This window comes from Hyla sarda, chromosome 12 (assembly GCF_029499605.1).
Source record: "Hyla sarda isolate aHylSar1 chromosome 12, aHylSar1.hap1, whole genome shotgun sequence".
Taxonomy (NCBI): Eukaryota; Metazoa; Chordata; class Amphibia; order Anura; family Hylidae; genus Hyla; species Hyla sarda.
Genome location: NC_079200.1, coordinates 52,898,377 through 52,914,793, shown reverse-complemented (window position 1 = coordinate 52,914,793; position 16,417 = coordinate 52,898,377). Strand labels below are relative to the sequence as shown.

Sequence of the window (16,417 nt, the reverse complement as noted above, 5' to 3'; positions counted from 1 at the left end):
CAGGAGGCACTATCATATCACAATGCATAGAAAACTGGCCTAGATCTGCAACATGAGGCCGCAGTCCTGAAGATAATGGTTGAGAGCGGAAAAGTGGTGGGTTGGCATCCAAGCTGCAGGCTACCTCCTGGTGTGTGGGAGGCAGTTGAGGGCCAGGAGGGGGCGAGGGTGATGGCCCCTGACTGGAAGGTGCAGAGGCCGGAGGGGAGGCAGCTAGTGCAGACTCTGCAGGAGATGATGAGGCAGAATGTGAGCCAGCAGCCCAGGAAGAGCCAGACACCCATGGGGGGGGGAAGGTGACACAGCTACCAGGCCAGCAGGTAATAGAGATGGTGGCGGTAGGAAGGCAGGAGGTACTTGGGGAGACCCTGGGGGAGAAGCCCCCTCGGGTCTCAGGAGAGGGACATCCAGATGCAGCATAGCCGTAGTGCCCCTCCAGGAGGGTGGGGATGGGCCCAGTGGAGGCTGGAGGTGAGGTACCGTGGGGGTTAACAGGGTAACCCCTGTGAGCAAGTCCAATGTGGGGGGGACCGCTGACAGGAAGCACCTCCGTGGCTGGGGGCTCTCAGGGGTTCCTCTTACCTGGCTCCGTGAGGGTCCAGGCTCTAGACCGCACACCAGCAGAGCGGGAGCCACGTCAGGAAGGTGGGCCTGCTGCGCGCCGCCATCTTGCTGCCTGGGAGAGCCGGAGGGCTGGAGAGCAGGGGAAGGAGCCGGAGGACGCAGCGCTTCAGAAGGGATGGCCGGAGGAGCACCGGAACGCTCCGGAGGTGAGCGGTGATGATCCCGAGGGCGGGAGCACTCCTCTTCAGTGCGGCCCTGTATCAGGGCCAGAGCCGCCGGAGGGGCCGTGCGTGTACCGTTCCGCTGTTCCAAGATGGCGCCGGGCATCAGAGCAGGCAGTGGGGTCCCCGTGCGGGAGGGCTGGGCCGGGTAAAGTAAGTGTCCAGAGACATGGGAAGCGGTGGGGGGATGCCAGAGACCTTCTTCTTTTTGTTCCTCGATCTATTCCCCATAGGCACAGCACAAGAAGGGCAGAAATAGCTAACGGCAGGCAGGAGCTCCTCAGCAGCACGTCCTCACACAACCATGGCTAGACACACCCCCCTAAAGTAAATTTTTTAATGGGCGAGAACACACCTGCCATTTCTCCCAACTGTTCTTTTTCTACCTGCTTGTAAAGCATGCCTACACTAACTTTTTAATTCCTTAAAGGGGTACTCCGCCCCTAGAAATCTTATCCCCTATTAACGCATGCCTACACTCACTTCCTAATTCCTAAAAGGGGTATTACATTTTTCATTTTCAAGGACCACTGTTCCAAAAATCTGTCAGACACCTGTGGGGCGTAAATGCTCACTGCTCCCCTTATTACATTCCGTGAGGGGTTTAGTTTCCAAAATGGGGTCACATGTGGGGGGGGGGTCCATTGGTCTGGCACTATGGGGGCTTTGTAGACAAAAGAGGCCTTGAATTCCGGTCAAATTTTCTCTCCAAAATCCCAATGGCGCTCCTTTCCTTCTGAGCAGTGTAGTTCGCCCGCAGAGCACTTAACATCCACATATGGGGTATGCTCTTACTCAGAAGAAAGGGGGTTACAAATTTTGGGGGGCTTTTTTCCCCATTTTCCCTTGTAAGAATGAAAAATTTAGGGTAACACCAGCATTTTAGTTAAAACATTTTTTTTTTCATTTTCTTATCCAACTTTAATGAAAAATTGTCAAGCACCCGTGGGGTGTTAAAACTCACTATACCCCTTCATACGTTTCGTGAGGGGTGCAGTTTCCAAAATGGGGTCACACGTGGGTATTTATTTATTTTGCGTTTATGTCAGAACCACTATAAAATCAGCCACCCCTGTGCAAATCACCAATTTAGGCCTCAAATGTACATAGTACACTCGAACTCTTGAGCCTTGTTGTGTGTCGGCAGAGCATTTTACGCCCTCTCAGGAGAAATTGTGTTACAAATTTTGGGGGTCTTTTTTTCCTTTTACCTCTTGTGAAAATAAAAAGTATGGGGCAACACCAGCATGTTAGTGTAAAAATGTAATTTTTTTTACACTTACAGGCTGGTGTAGACCCCAACTTTTCCTTTTCATAAGGGGTAAAAGGAGAAAAACATGTGTGTGAGTGTGTGTGCGTGTGTGGAGGGGAAACCTCCAGCTGTTGCAAAACTACAACTCCCAGCATGCACTGACAGAAAGTGCATGCTGGGAGTTGTACTTTTGCAACATCTGAAGGCACACTGGTTGGAAAACCTTCAGTTAGGTTCTGTTACCTAACTCAGTATTTTCCAACCAGTGTGCCTCCAGCTGTTGCAAAATTGCAACTCTCAACATGTACTGATCTGCTTAGTGATCTCCAAGCTGTACTCCTCTAAATCTTGCAATACTACATATCCCAGCATGCCCAAACAGCTGTCTGGGCATGCTGGGAGTTGTAGTTTTGCAACATCTGGAGGGCTACAGTTTAAAGACCACTGTATAGTGGTCTTCTAACTGTTGCCCTCCATATGTTGCTAGGCAACAACTCACTGGCTTCCATAGGATCGCGCACCAGGGAGCCATATCTCATCGCTGCCCACCTGGTAAGTGACCTCTGGCGCCGATGACCACCAGTTCCCCCACTCTTCCAGGACAAAAGTCGGTGGGCAGAGCGGGGAACCGAACTTTAACTCCCCCACCCCCGAACTGCTATTGGTCAGTCGTCTCTGACCGACCAATAGCAGGAATAGGAGGGGTGGCACCCCTTCCACCTTACCCCTATGCCTTCAGGGGATCGGGGGTGTCTTAGACATCCCCGATCCTCCTTATTTTCCGGTCACTGGAGACCCGTATGACCCGGAATCGCCACAGATCGCCGGTCTGAATTGAACTGATCCCTGACATGGGTGTGGGGTTCTCAGGACCCCCCCCCCCCCAGGGGTTTGCGCGTGATGCCTGCTGAGGCATGCTTTGTACACTTAAAAAAAAATTCCCAATTTTTCACAGACAGAAATAAAATAAATGAGTCAAACAAGTCAAAGAATGGTTTAAAAACAGGGGAACTTTATTATTTATTAAAATGTTTGTGTAGGGGATTTATGTAACCTTCCATCACTCACAAAGAGCGTACAGTAACTAACTCAGGACAGGAAAAACCTCCAGAGGGGAGGAAACCTGTAGGGAATCCATGGCTACTGTATTGCCCTTCCTCTGGGCATACTAAAGGAGGTTACCTCTATAATTTGGGCAAAGTGTCTGTGTATGAGCGTGATTCGAGGGTTTATGCCTTCATCCAACTTCTTGCTGTAAGTCCGGAAATATGTGCCTTATTACAACGTCTTGATAGTCCGGAAATGCTACTCCACATCCTGGAAATAGTGCATCTAAGATAGGAAAACAAAAGATAGATTATTTACATGTTTATTATAGAAATGCACATGGAACTGCACTAAAGACCTTTTGGACACAACAATGTGACACTTACCAATCACAGTGATGTATTCAACTTCACATTCCCGCGCGCCTACAGTGTCCAGCATCGGCCCCTCACTGATGAAGAATGAGCAGGAGCTGTGTTATTTCTGCTCAGTGCTGCTCTCTGGTGGACAATGGTTATGACATCACATGTGTGACACGCTGTTACCTCCTGGGAGTTCTATTTGAGCAGTGCTGCTCTCTGATTGGCTGAAACCTAAAAAAGCTTTTTAATATATTCTGCATGACTGTAACCTAAGGGATTTTTTTTTAGCATTTTTTAAATAAAATGACACTACTCCCTGTGGGTGTGTTATATTTGTTTATACTCAGTATTTGTAATATCATTTGCTGTCAGGGCATGCTTGGAGTTGTAGTTTTGCAACAGCTGGACAGACGTCTGTCGGAAGGGGGGGGGGGAGACCTCCAAAGATAAGGCAATGTGGGCTTTGAAAAACGCCACAGATACATTGTGTTTAGTCCCAGCCTAAGCCTAGGAACAGACACAATTTTTGTTTGAGGTTTATTTGGTAAAAAATAAAAATTAACACACCACAACAACTGCGTCCTCATTTCTATTCTCCCAAGACGCCATCTTTGTGTAATTTTTGCCAAAACCACTGGAGGAAATTTATCAAAACCTGTAAAGAGCAAAAGTGGTTGCCCATAGCAACCAGATAGTTTCTTTCATTTTTATGTGGTGGGCAGGAGAGAGTAATTGTGTCTAGGGTGTTGTAGTGGTAGTGTAGGGTCTGTTGGTATTAACCCTAAGATGTCATGATGCCAGGGCGAGGTTTTCTTAGTGTTAATAGTCCTACGGCCAACCGTCCCAGAAACGGTAGGGTGAATAACGGAATATCCACAGCAGATTTTATAAATAAACTGAAGAACTTTATTTGAGGATTTTATACAACAGTCTTCAAACATAACAGTCTCTCTAGAGTGAACCGGGATACAGGTTCCTCACAGGTTGTGCTGGGACTCTGAAGCAATGAGCTTTGATGCTAGCCACTGTGCTACTAATTATAATATTTTAGCTGGTAGTAGTCACACAGGATTAGGTAGTTTGAGCTTTGGTAACTCACGTTTTAGTGGCTGCTGGATCTTAGGCTTTGGCCTAGCTGACTTGAATTGATGCTGATGAGATTTGTGCTGCTTGATAGTCCGGAACTAAGAGAGGCAAGTTCTAAGAGAGTGAATTGATTGACTACAGCCCCTTATATATTAAGGAGGCTGGACAAAGCTCATTGGCCGGCAAACCTGTAAGTCCTGACCCAGTGAACTCTGGGTACATCATATGACCCTGTAAGGTCCTTAAACCATAGTACAATCATAATTAAAGGCACGTGACCTGCTAAGGTCCTATACATAATATTTCCTATACATTAAATATATATATATATGAACACAATTTACATGAGGCGACCAGGGGTAAGCCCTGCAAGAGTGCCCTATGAGAGTGAAGGAACTCTGGCTGAGGGGACTTTAGACAGGGACAGGACCAAGTCCTGTACCGGGACACCACGTTTAAAAATGAAAAGTGAAAGAAGCGATCTGATTGGTTGCTATGGGCCATTCAAAATCTTTATTAATTTTCAATAATTTTCAATAAACAAAAAAACAATAACAAGGCAAGACAGTGACAGAGGCACAAGGTGTTAAGCATGGCCTCAATGCAACATAAAAAAACAGAATAAGTCATAAAGACCGTGCATGGCAGAAAGTGCGGTCAGCACTAGGGAGTCCGTTACTCGCTCAACAGACAGGAAGGACATCATGTCAAAGCAATCAGTATACTCAACAAAGAACACCAACTTAGAATACGTAATAACCACATCAATGCTGAAGCGGCAAGGTTCAGAAGGGAAAGAATAGAGGGATATAGATAAAAAGTGAAGAACAGAAAAATAAGAGGGTATGTAAAACACAGAAACAGGCAGACATGACAACATACAGAGACAAGGGTCTTACAGACAGACAAGAAACAACAAGGGAAGTAGGGCGGGAAGGTTACCAAGACAGACGAGAGAAAGCGTAGCCAAAAAAGGGTCATGGCGTCACAGAGGATCCCAAGGCCAATAGGTCACCGTACTCGGAGGTAGACTGGAAGGATGACCAATCATACCACGTTTTGGTACATCTTTCATTTTCTGCAGGGGTCAAGGCAATTAACTCCTCAATGTGCTGAAAATAATTCACCTCTGCAAGCCATTCCCCAACAGTCGGGGGCGTGGAAGACCTCCATTTACGGGGAATAACTGACTTAGCAGCCTGCAGAAAATAGCGTAAGAGAGATTTCCGGAAGGAAGTAGCAGAAATGTCAAACATGAAGAGCAGGACTGCCTCAGGGGAATCCGGAACAGTCACACCGGTGATATCGTGAGTGTTAGAGCGTACTGAAGTCCAGAATGGACGCAGTGAGGGACAACTCCACCAGATGTGCAACATCGTATCAGTCGCTTGTCCACAACGCCAACAAAGGTCAGAGACTGACGGGTACCATCGATGCAACTGCTCCGGAGTCCTATACCAGCAGGAGAGTATTTTGTAGTTCGTCTCTTGTGATCTGTTAGGTATGATTGACTTATTTGAAAGGTGAAAGCATTTCTGCCATTGCTCCGGGGAGAACTGAGAGCCGAGGTCCGCCTCCCAAGCGCTACAGAAGGAGGGCAAAGAAGAGGTGTGTTGAGTAAGCAACAATCTGTACAGAAACCCTATGGTGTGGGGGGGGCAAGGAGGGGGCCATGCAAAGTCCCTCAAAGGGAGTTAACTCCCGATGCAGGTGGGCCGAGCGTGACACCGAAGAGTAGAAATGTTTTAGTTGTATGTATTCAAAAGGCTTACGGGGATGGGGAGGTTCAACTGGACGTATGTCAGCAAGGGGCAATAAGCCCTCAGAAGACAACACGTGAAAAAAACGGAGTGGGTCAGATTTGGAGCTCCCCACAGCTTGAAGAGTTTTTAAATGATCTTAATACCAACACATGGGGACTTCATTTTACTCATAATATCTTTCACAATAATGCAGAATTCCTAGATGTTGTCGTATTTCATGACGAAGCCAATAGACTAAGCACTCGCACTTTTTTCAAGGAGGTAGATAGCAATAGCTATTTGAAATTTTCTAGCTCCCATTACAAAAAATGGATTTCTAACATCCCGTAAGGTCAGTTCAAGCGAATTAGACAGAACTGCTCTTCTTTGGAAGATTTCAAACTCCAGAGCAACACTCTTAAAACTCGCTTTAAAGCGAAGAAATATCCTAAGGCCATTATAGAGTCGGCATACAAGAAGGCCAGCTTACAGACACAAGCCGAATGTCTGTGTAAAACAACTCGCAACAATTCCAAAAACTATGACTGGTCCTCCAATTTTATTACCACCTTCACACGGGAACATACGCAGGTTAAGGAAATTCTATTCAAACACTGGCCGATCCTATTAAAAGATCCCTACCTATGTGACATTCTACCCCACAAACCCTCTGTCACTTTTAGACGTGGGCGCACTCTACGCAATATAGTCGCCCCTAGCAGACTAAGAGCTGCTACTTCTGGCCAGACTAATAATTTTTTTGACCAGTATAGGTAGCTATCAATGTGGCATCACAAGATGTAAATGTTGTGCCAGTATTAATAATCGCTTTAAAAAATTCACGTCCACCAAAACAGGCGAGCATTTTAATATCAAAACCTTTTTAAACTGTTCCTCTCAATATGTGATATATCTACTGGAATGCCCTTGCAAACTCCAATATGTGGGCCGTACCATCCGTTGCCTACGGGAAAGAATTAACAAACATCGTAGCAACACCGTTCATGGTTTCCTGCTACACAGTGTCTCCAGACACCTGCTTCAGGTACACAAGCAAGATTTCCGATGCATTACGGTTACACCTATTGAAGGCATCTCAAAAGAGGACCCGCAAAGATTCAGTACATTGAGGAAAAGAGAGAACTTTTGGATCTATAAACTCAAAACTCTTGCACCCGGAGGCCTTAATGAACTTATTGAATGCTCCCTGTAATCCTCACCAATATTATTATTATCTGTCCACAGGGTTATCTGTTTCTCTTGTATCAATTACTCAATATTTGTTATATATACTTTTGGTCCAATATTTACTCACTAATTTATCGAGTGTTTGCATTTTAACATATTTTGCATCTTATTTACCGTGTGCTTCTATGTGGTTTTACTAACATCCCAACACTGCGTATTTATAATGGGTTTGTTTACTCCATATCTCTAAATTTTATATTTATGACATTTATATTTATATTGATTTCCCTTATGTTAATATTGATTTTATATCCATGAATTTTATACATATATAGATTTATATCCATATTTATAATATTTACATTTATATCTTTACTTTCATTTTATATAAATTTTTTTTACCGTATTTTCCTATATACTGTTATTCTTTTATCTAATTTACCATAGACATTTGGGCTTCTGCTTTATATGTCACACTCTTTTCGACGAGGTTGTAGGTGATTTATTGCCCCCTTACGTCCGGTCTTATTATCATTATATTAAAACCATCTTATCTATTTTATTCTACACTTCTATGTGTATACTTGTCATAGACAGCTATGGTTCTGTTACCACTCATATATTCTTACATTTTGGTTATGTTACCCCTATGCCCTGATTTATTATGGCTCTCTAGACACGCTTCATCTGATAATCATGGGTCTATGATCCATTTCTATTAATCTCCCTTTTCCTCTCCCCCTCCTTATTCCCCCCCCCCTCTTTTTCTTTACATTTTATTATTTCTGGCAGTCCATTTGCAACTGCTGTAGGCCCTTAACTTTTAGCCCACCCCTATGAGTGTTTTTCTAGTTCTAATCGCGCTGCCTATTTATCATGTTCCGCCCCTTTTGTCACGGGGTAGGGCTAGTAACTCCGACCTTCGTAAATGACGGCCTCGCTTCCATCGTCCCATTCATAGCAACGCGTCCCTAACAACCAGCAGGGACGCGTCGCTTCCTGCAAACAGCGCGGCAATGCCAGCTGATTGGCCGGACCGCGCAGTCCGCTGATGGGTCAATGCAGCTGTACGTCGCTGATTGGCTCCATCCCCCCGCCTCCCATGTGGTTAGCGACGCGTCCCTAGCAATCATCTCGGGATGAGTGCTGCCGTTATCTGCACTTATATATGTCGCTGCTTCAATGCAGCATCACAGAACATCCACCCCTTTAGCCTACCATGGTTCACACTATACAATTGTACATCCTTTCCTTACTATATTTTCATGTTTTTATGATTGTTGATTCTATGCTAGGTGTGTAAGGGCAACACCTGTAGTGACCTTTGACCATTCTAGCCACGCCCACTTTGCGTTTTTGGCGCCTGTTCACATTGTATTTAAACTTGCCATGTGTCCTATGTATGTTATGCTGATCTGATGAAGAGGGGTTTACCCTCGAAAAGCGTCATCTTGTCCATTTTATTGTTTTTTTTAAATAAAATGTCCTGCTGAGGACTTTCCTATTACCTTTGGTATCCGACTCATCTGTCTACAAGTGTCTGCAGCGCCATACCTGAGGGTTTTTTCCTGCTCTACTTCTAATATTGACTCCCAGGACGACTTGTTTCCTCCTGCAACCCATCGGCATAGCAGCGACTCGCACTACAGTACCCAGATTATATCGTGGGTGATATGCTTTTTTGCATAGATCTCAAGGATCTTTCATCTATAACCCATTGCCTCCGGTATTTTTGAGCTAGCAGCGCCTGGATTATCGTTGGTCCTTCTTCCTCTACCTCCTCGCAAAGTAAGATTAAGGTCACCACATAAGACAACAGTGCTCCTAAGAAGCGAGAGAGCAACATCAATAAAGTCAAGCAAAAAGGGGATCTGTTGGAGATTCGGGCAGTAGACATTAAGAATCGTGAATTCGTGTCCCCCAATACTTAAAGAAAAGATAAAGTAACGTGCATCCGGGGCAATCGTACAGTTCAGAACCTGATGGGGAAGAGACTTGTGAATGGCGATCGCCACCCCACAGGATCTGGACAGAGGATTGTCAGCACAGAACCAGGAGGTGTAGTGTGGATGTTTGAGAGAGGGTGTGTGGCCTACCTTAAAATGTGTCAGATGAGCCCGTTGCTTGTGACAATGGTGAAGGATCTGAGCCCTTTTTCCCGTAGTGTTGAGACCTTTGGCATTAAAAGAAATAATCTTGAGATCTGCCATGAGAAACTCAGAGAAACCGAGAGAAAACAAAAAACCTAAGTTAGTACAGGAATGAGGTGCTATTATAGGGGGTCAGATTAAAAAAAAAGGGGGGGGAAACAAAACACAGGGATAAGACAAGGGGGAAAAACAAAAAGGAGCAACACAAAAGGAGAACAAGTACACAACAAGAGCAGCAAACACCTACACAAGACAGACCAACAAAACAAGAGAGAAGAGAAAGAAGAAAAGAAAAAAGAGGGGTAACGAAATAAGCAGTAGACAGACAGAGAGAAGAGACTACTGCTGTGGAAACTAACAAGAACAATAAGTAGTAAAGGAGGGAAGAAGTCCCAAGGACCAGATCGTCCCCAGGAGCCCCATACCTATAGGGGGGTAAATTTAATCAGGTAGCGAGAGAGACAGAACCCACTACACTGCTGAATATGTAACAGTAGCTGAAAAGAGCCCAAAAGTGCTAGAGGACAATGAAAATGAGTCAGATGAAAAGGGGGGAAAAAAGATACAAAAAGCACAATTAGAGGCACTGGGGAGAGAATAGTGACATTACAGTTTCTAATACAATAATCCCAAATCCCCAAATGGCAACTATCAGTAGCACCAGAAGATAACATTAATAAAAATGAGCAATCAACTGCTAAATAGCACATTTCTAGTGGAAAGATCAAGTGGGAGGTTGCGAGGCCCTACGAGAAGCAGCAGCCACCGAGGGCAGCTGCGACTAGCGAGACTGAGGGGCCACTCGGGGTCCGCGAGAGTCTCTAGGAGGGAGTCCAGAGCGAGGGGCTCTCGCCGGAGGTGAAGTAGGGGGCGGGACTGGCCGTTGGAACGGAGGGGAATGCAACATAGGCCATTCCGGAAGCACCACCTCAGGTAAATCCAGGGCTTGGAGAAAGCTGGGAAGATCCTCCGGAGAGCGCAGGGACACCACGCGCCCCCTATTGCGCACTGTGAGGGAGAAAGTAAAACCCCAGCGGTACGGAAAGTCCCTGTCACGCAGGACCTGCAGAAGGGGCTTAAGAGCAGCTCATTGGGCCAGTGTATGGCGTGAGAGATCGGGGTACAACTGGACAGGGACGTCCTTGTAGGTGATCTGTCGACGTCTTCTCGCACGTCGCAAAATGTCCTCCTTCAGGGCATAAAAGTGTATCCGGCAGATTACGTCTCTTGAATTGCGGTCGTCAGAGCTTTGTGGGCGCAGAGCTCTATGTGCTCGGTCCATCTCTATGTGCGCCTCAGGAGGCCTGTCTAGGAGGTCATTGAAAATAGCAGGAAGGGCCTCCCACAGCTCCCCAGATGACACCGCCTCTGGCAAACCACGGATTCTGATGTTGTTCCTGCGGCTGCGATTTTCAATATCATCCAAGTGTTGCTGAAGATGGAACAATTGGTCAGTGTGGCCACTCACTACAGCCTGCAAAGCCTGAAGGGAGGTTAAAGTAGAGTCCTGTGCCGCCTCCACGGTCTCCACCCTGGCGGACACAGAGGAAAGTTCTGAACGCAGTTGTGCAAATTCTTGCTTGCATTCGAGGACCACCTGTCGGGTCAGTGTAGAGATATCATCTTTAGTTGGGAGAGACTGTACCAACGACTGTAGGTCGGCCAGAGTGATAGGAGCAGAGGCCGCAATGGCAGGAGGCACTACCACATCACAATGCATAAAGAGCGGAAAAGTGGTGGGGTGGCATCCAAGCTGCAGGCTACCTCCTGGTGTGTGGGAGGCAGTTGAGGGCCAGGAGGGGGCGAGGGTGATGGCCCCTGGCTGGAAGGTGCAGAGGCCGGAGGGGAGGCAGCTAGTTCAGACCCTGCAGGAGATGATGAGGCAGAATGTGAGCCAGCAGCCCAGGAAGAGCCAGACACCCATGGGGGGGGAAGGTGACCCAGCTACCAGGCCAGCAGGTAATAGAGATGGTGGCTGTAGGAGGTACTTGGGGAGACCCTGGGGGAGAAGCCCCCTCGGGTCTCCGGAGAGGGACATCCAGATGCAGCATAGCCGTAGTGCCCCTCCAGGAGGGTGGGGATGGGCCTAGGGGAGGCTGTAGGTGAGGTACCGTGGGGGTTAACAGGATATCCCCTGTGAGCAAGTCCAATGTGAAGCGACCGCTGACAGGAAGCACCTCCATCGCTGGGGGTCTCTCAGGGGTTCCTCTTACCTGGTTCCGTGAGGGTCCAGGCTCTAGACCGCACACAAGCAGAGCGGGAGCCACGTCAGGAAGGTGGGCCTGCTGCGTGCCGCCATCTTGCTGCCTGGGAGAGCCGGAGGACGCAGCGCTTCAGAAGGGATGGCCGGAGGAGCACCGGAACGCTCCGGAGGTGAGCAGTGATGATCCCGAGGGCGGGCGCACTCCTCTTCAGTGCGGCCTTGTATCAGAGCTCCGCTGTTCCAAGATGGCGCCGGGCATCAGAGCAGGCAGCGGGGTCCCCGTGCGGGAGGGCTGGGCCCGGGTAAAGTAAGTGTCGAGAGACATGGGAAGTGGTGGGGGGATGCCAGAGACCTTCTTCTTTTTGTTCCTCGATCTATTCCCCATAGGCACAGCACAAGAAGGGCAAAAATAGCTAACGGCAGGCAGGAGCTCCTCAGCAGCACGTCCTCATACAACCATGGCTAGACACGCCCCCCTAAAGTAAATTTTTTAATGGGCGAGAACACACCCAAAATCTGTCCCAACAAAACTTTGCTTTGCATCCTGCAATTTCTCCCAACTGTTCTTTTTCTACCTGCTTGTAAGGCATGCCTACACTAACTTTTTAATTTCTTAAAGGGGTACTCCGCCCCTAGAAATCTTATCCCCTATTAACGCATGCCTACACTCACTTCCTACATAGAAGGTAAATGGGACATCTTTAAATCAACTCTAAATAACTATACATCTAAATATATACCAAAGGGGAACAAATATAAACGATTAAAACTAAATCCTACATGGCTGACACATGATGTTAAAAGAGCAATAAACAACAAAAAAATAGCCTTCAAAAAATACAAATCTGATGGGTCAGCAATAACATTTAAACAGTACAAAGAGCTTAATAAAATCTGTAAGTGCTTGCTTTGGCAGCACATATACTAAAATTGGAACGATACAGAGAAGATTAGCATGGCCCCTGTGCAAGGATGACACGCAAATTCGTGAAGCGTTCCATATTTTTTCGTGGACATTATAGAAATGAACCTACGACTTGAGCTCTAAGAGGACATTTTATTGGATCATAAGTATGCTGAGATTATCTGCTTAGATGAGGGGTATTCGAGAGGAGAAGAGTAGTTTCCCTGTTTACAGTTACCATTAGGGTATAGATTATCCAAAATGTTTCTTTAGTCAAACAGGAGTTACTATTAGAATTACAATAAGTATTTAAGGCCAAAAAATATATAATTACAAATGTTTTTCTAGTATATAACCGCTTAATTTTTGATACCCAATATCTGGCTTAACCATGCAGAATTTAGTTACATAATCAGGTTATCTGTTTATTTGGTCAGATGTTGGGAAAGTTTAACATAAGGGGTGGAGGGTGACGAGAGGTGAAGACGATAAGTAGACAGTTCTAAGTCTTGCTTTGGATTGCCCACCCACTGTTCCCCATAAGTTGAGGTGGTAATGTGTTCCCTTGAGCTTTTTCAGCTGAAGGTGGTAATTTCCTCTACCAGTAACTTAAGACTAAAGGGTTTATCCCTTGGATTTACAGAATTGTATCTAATGTTAGTCATCTATATGTTTACTATTTATGATTTGTATTCTTCCCTATTAATCTTTTCTTCTTTTCTACTAGTACAACATGCCTGTGCGACCCGACCTCCTCCATCAGATCGTCTCAGTGAAAGGCCTGACGATTCCAGTCTACTTAGGGAGATCCGTTCTGGAACTTTACCTCTAGCAACAATGATCATCAGGGGTAGGAAACTGAACATTATTATGAATTCCCCTGATTCATATTCACCATGACGCGTTTTTTAACACTCAATGTAAAGGGCTTAAATACAGATGTGAAAAGACGTTGTCACGCCGAGCGCTCCGGGTCCCTGCTCCTCCCCGAAGCGCTCGCGGCGTTTCTCTCCCTGCAGCGCCCCGGTCAGACCCGCTGACCGGGAGCGCTGCACTGACATGGCCGGCGGGGATGCGATTCGCATAGCGGGACGCGCCCGCGAATCGCATCTCAGGTCACTTACCTGTCCCGGTCCCCGGCTGTCATGCTCTGGCGCGCGCGGCTCCGCTCTCCAGGGCGTGCGCGCGCCAGCGCTCTGAGATTTAAAGGGCCAGTGTACCAATGATGGTGCCTGGCCCAATAACCTTGATTAGCTTGCACCTGTGCACTCCCTACTTATACCTCACTTCCCCTGCACTCCCTCGCCGGATCTTGTTGCCTTAGTGCCTTGAGAAAGCTTTACTGTGTTTGTCCATACTGTGTTCCTGACCTCCTGCTATTGCCATATTGACTACGAATCTTGGCGCCTGCCCCGACCTTCTGCTACGTCTGACCTTGTCTCTGCCTAGTCCTTCTGTCCCACGCCTTCTCAGCAGTCAGCGAGGTTGAGCCGTTGCTAGTGGATACGACCTGGTTGCTACCGCCGCAGCAAGACCATCCCGCTTTGCGGCGGGCTCTGTTGAATACCAGTAGCATCTTAGAACCGTTCCACCGGCACGGTCCACGCCAATCCCTCGCTGACACAGAGGATCCACAACCAGCTAGCCGAATCGTGACAGTAGATCCGGCCATGGATCCCGCTGACGTGCCACTGCCAAGTATCGCTGATATATCCACGCTGGTCGCCCAGCAATCCCGACTGATCGCCCAACAAGAAAACCAGTTGTCATACTTGACCACCATGACACAGCAACTTCAGTCACAGCTTCAGCAACTTCAGCCACAGCTACAGCGACTTCAGTCACAGCTACAGCAGCTGCAACAGCAACAACCTTCTCCTCCGCCGGCTCCTGCACCTCCTCCGCAGCGAGCGGCCGCTCCTAACCTCCGCTTGTCCCTGCCGGACAAATTTGATGGGGACTCTAGACTCTGCCGTGGTTTTCTGTCACAATGTTCCCTACATTTGGAGATGTTGTCGGACCAATTTCCTACAGAACGGTCGAAGGTGGCTTTCGTGGTCAGTCTCCTGTCTGGGAAGGCTTTGTCTTGGGCCACACCGCTCTGGGACTGCGATGACCCTGTCACCGCCTCTGTACACTCCTTCTTCTCTGAGGTTCGCAGTGTCTTCGAGGAACCAGCCCGAGCTTCTTCTGCCGAGACTGCCCTGCTGAACCTGGTCCAGGGTAATTCTTCAGTAGGCGAGTACGCCATCCGATTTCGTACTCTCGCTTCCGAATGATCTTGGAACAACGAGGTTCTCTGCGCGACCTTTAAAAAAGGCCTATCCAGTAACATCAAAGATGTGCTGGCCGCACGAGAGATTCCTGCCAACCTGCATGAACTTATCCATTTGGCCACCCGCATTGACATGCGTTTTTCGGAAAGACACCAGGAACTCCGCCAGGAAAAAGACCTTAATCCCTGGGCACCTCTCTCTTGGTATCCCTTGCAATCTACCCCTGTGCCTCCCGCCGAGGAGCCTATGCAAGTAGATCGGTCTCGCCTGACTATTGAAGAGAGGTCTCGCTGTAGGGATAAAAATCTATGTCTGTACTGCGCTAGTACCGAACATTTCTTGGTGAATTGCCCTATTCGTCCTCCACGTCTGGAAAATGCACGCACGCAACCGGCTCATGTGGGCCTGGCGTCTCTGGGCATGGAGTCTGCTTCTCCTTCTCTCTCTGTGCCCGTACGGATTTCTCCTTCTGCCAACTCCTCCTTCTCTGCTGTGGCCGTCTTGGACTCTGGTTCTTCTGGAAATTTTATTCTGGCCTCTTTGCTTGATACGTACTGCATCCCGGTGACCCGTCTCATCAAGCCGCTCTATATTTCTTCGGTCAACGGGATCAAGCTGCATTGCACTGTGCGTTATCGCACAGTGCCCCTGCTTATGAACATTGGACCGCATCTCGAGGAAATTGAATTTTTGGTATTGCCCGTCTGTACCTCTGAAATCCTCCTCGGTCTGCCATGGCTCCAGCACCATTCTCCCACCCTTGACTGGACCACCGGGGAGATCAAGAATTGGGGTCCTGCTTGCCGCAAGGAGTGCCTCACGTCTGCTCCCAGCCCCGTCTGTCGGTCCTCAGTGTCCCCTCCTGTGCCTGGTCTCCCCAAGGCCTGTCAGGACTGTGCCGTGCCTCCTCATAGTCCCCGTCCTGGTGACACTCTGCCCCGTGTCAAGCCTCACCCTCTGCCCCCCCCTCCCCATTCCCACTCCTTCTGGACTGTCTGCCATACATGGGCATACCCAGGACTTCGCTGTCCCCCGGAGGGAGACTCTACAGTCGCTCCCGATGTCCTCGTCCTCTGTGGAGCGACATCCCAACAAAAAGAGGGGGAGACCTAAGGGGGGGGTACTGTTACGCCGAGCGCTCCGGGTCCCTGCTCCTCCCCGAAGCGCTCGCGACGTTTCTCTCCCTGCAGCGCCCCGGTCCCTGCAGCGCTGCACTGACATGGCCGGCGGGGATGCGATTCGCATAGCGGGACGCGCCCGCCCGCGAATCGCATCCCAGGTCACTTACCTGTCCCGGTCCCCGGCTGTCATGCTCTGGCGCGCGCGGCTCCGCTCTCTAGGGCGCGCGCGCGCCAGCGCTCTGAGATTTAAAGGGCCAGTGCACCAATGATGGTGCCTGGCCCAATAACCTTGATTAGCTTG

At 48.2% G+C, this 16,417-nt stretch overlaps 1 protein-coding gene and 1 non-coding gene across 4 annotated transcripts in view; one reads left to right on the top strand and one right to left on the bottom strand.

Moving 5' to 3' along the window:
• The window catches only part of LOC130296867 (pregnancy zone protein-like), a 595,153-nt gene that overhangs the window by 481,764 nt on the left and 96,972 nt on the right, over nucleotides 1-16,417 (bottom strand). The gene's annotated exons all lie outside the window — the stretch shown is intronic.
• On the top strand, nucleotides 12,716-12,822 carry LOC130297141 (U6 spliceosomal RNA). The gene has a single exon (XR_008849421.1). It is a non-coding gene; the product is annotated as a U6 spliceosomal RNA (small nuclear RNA).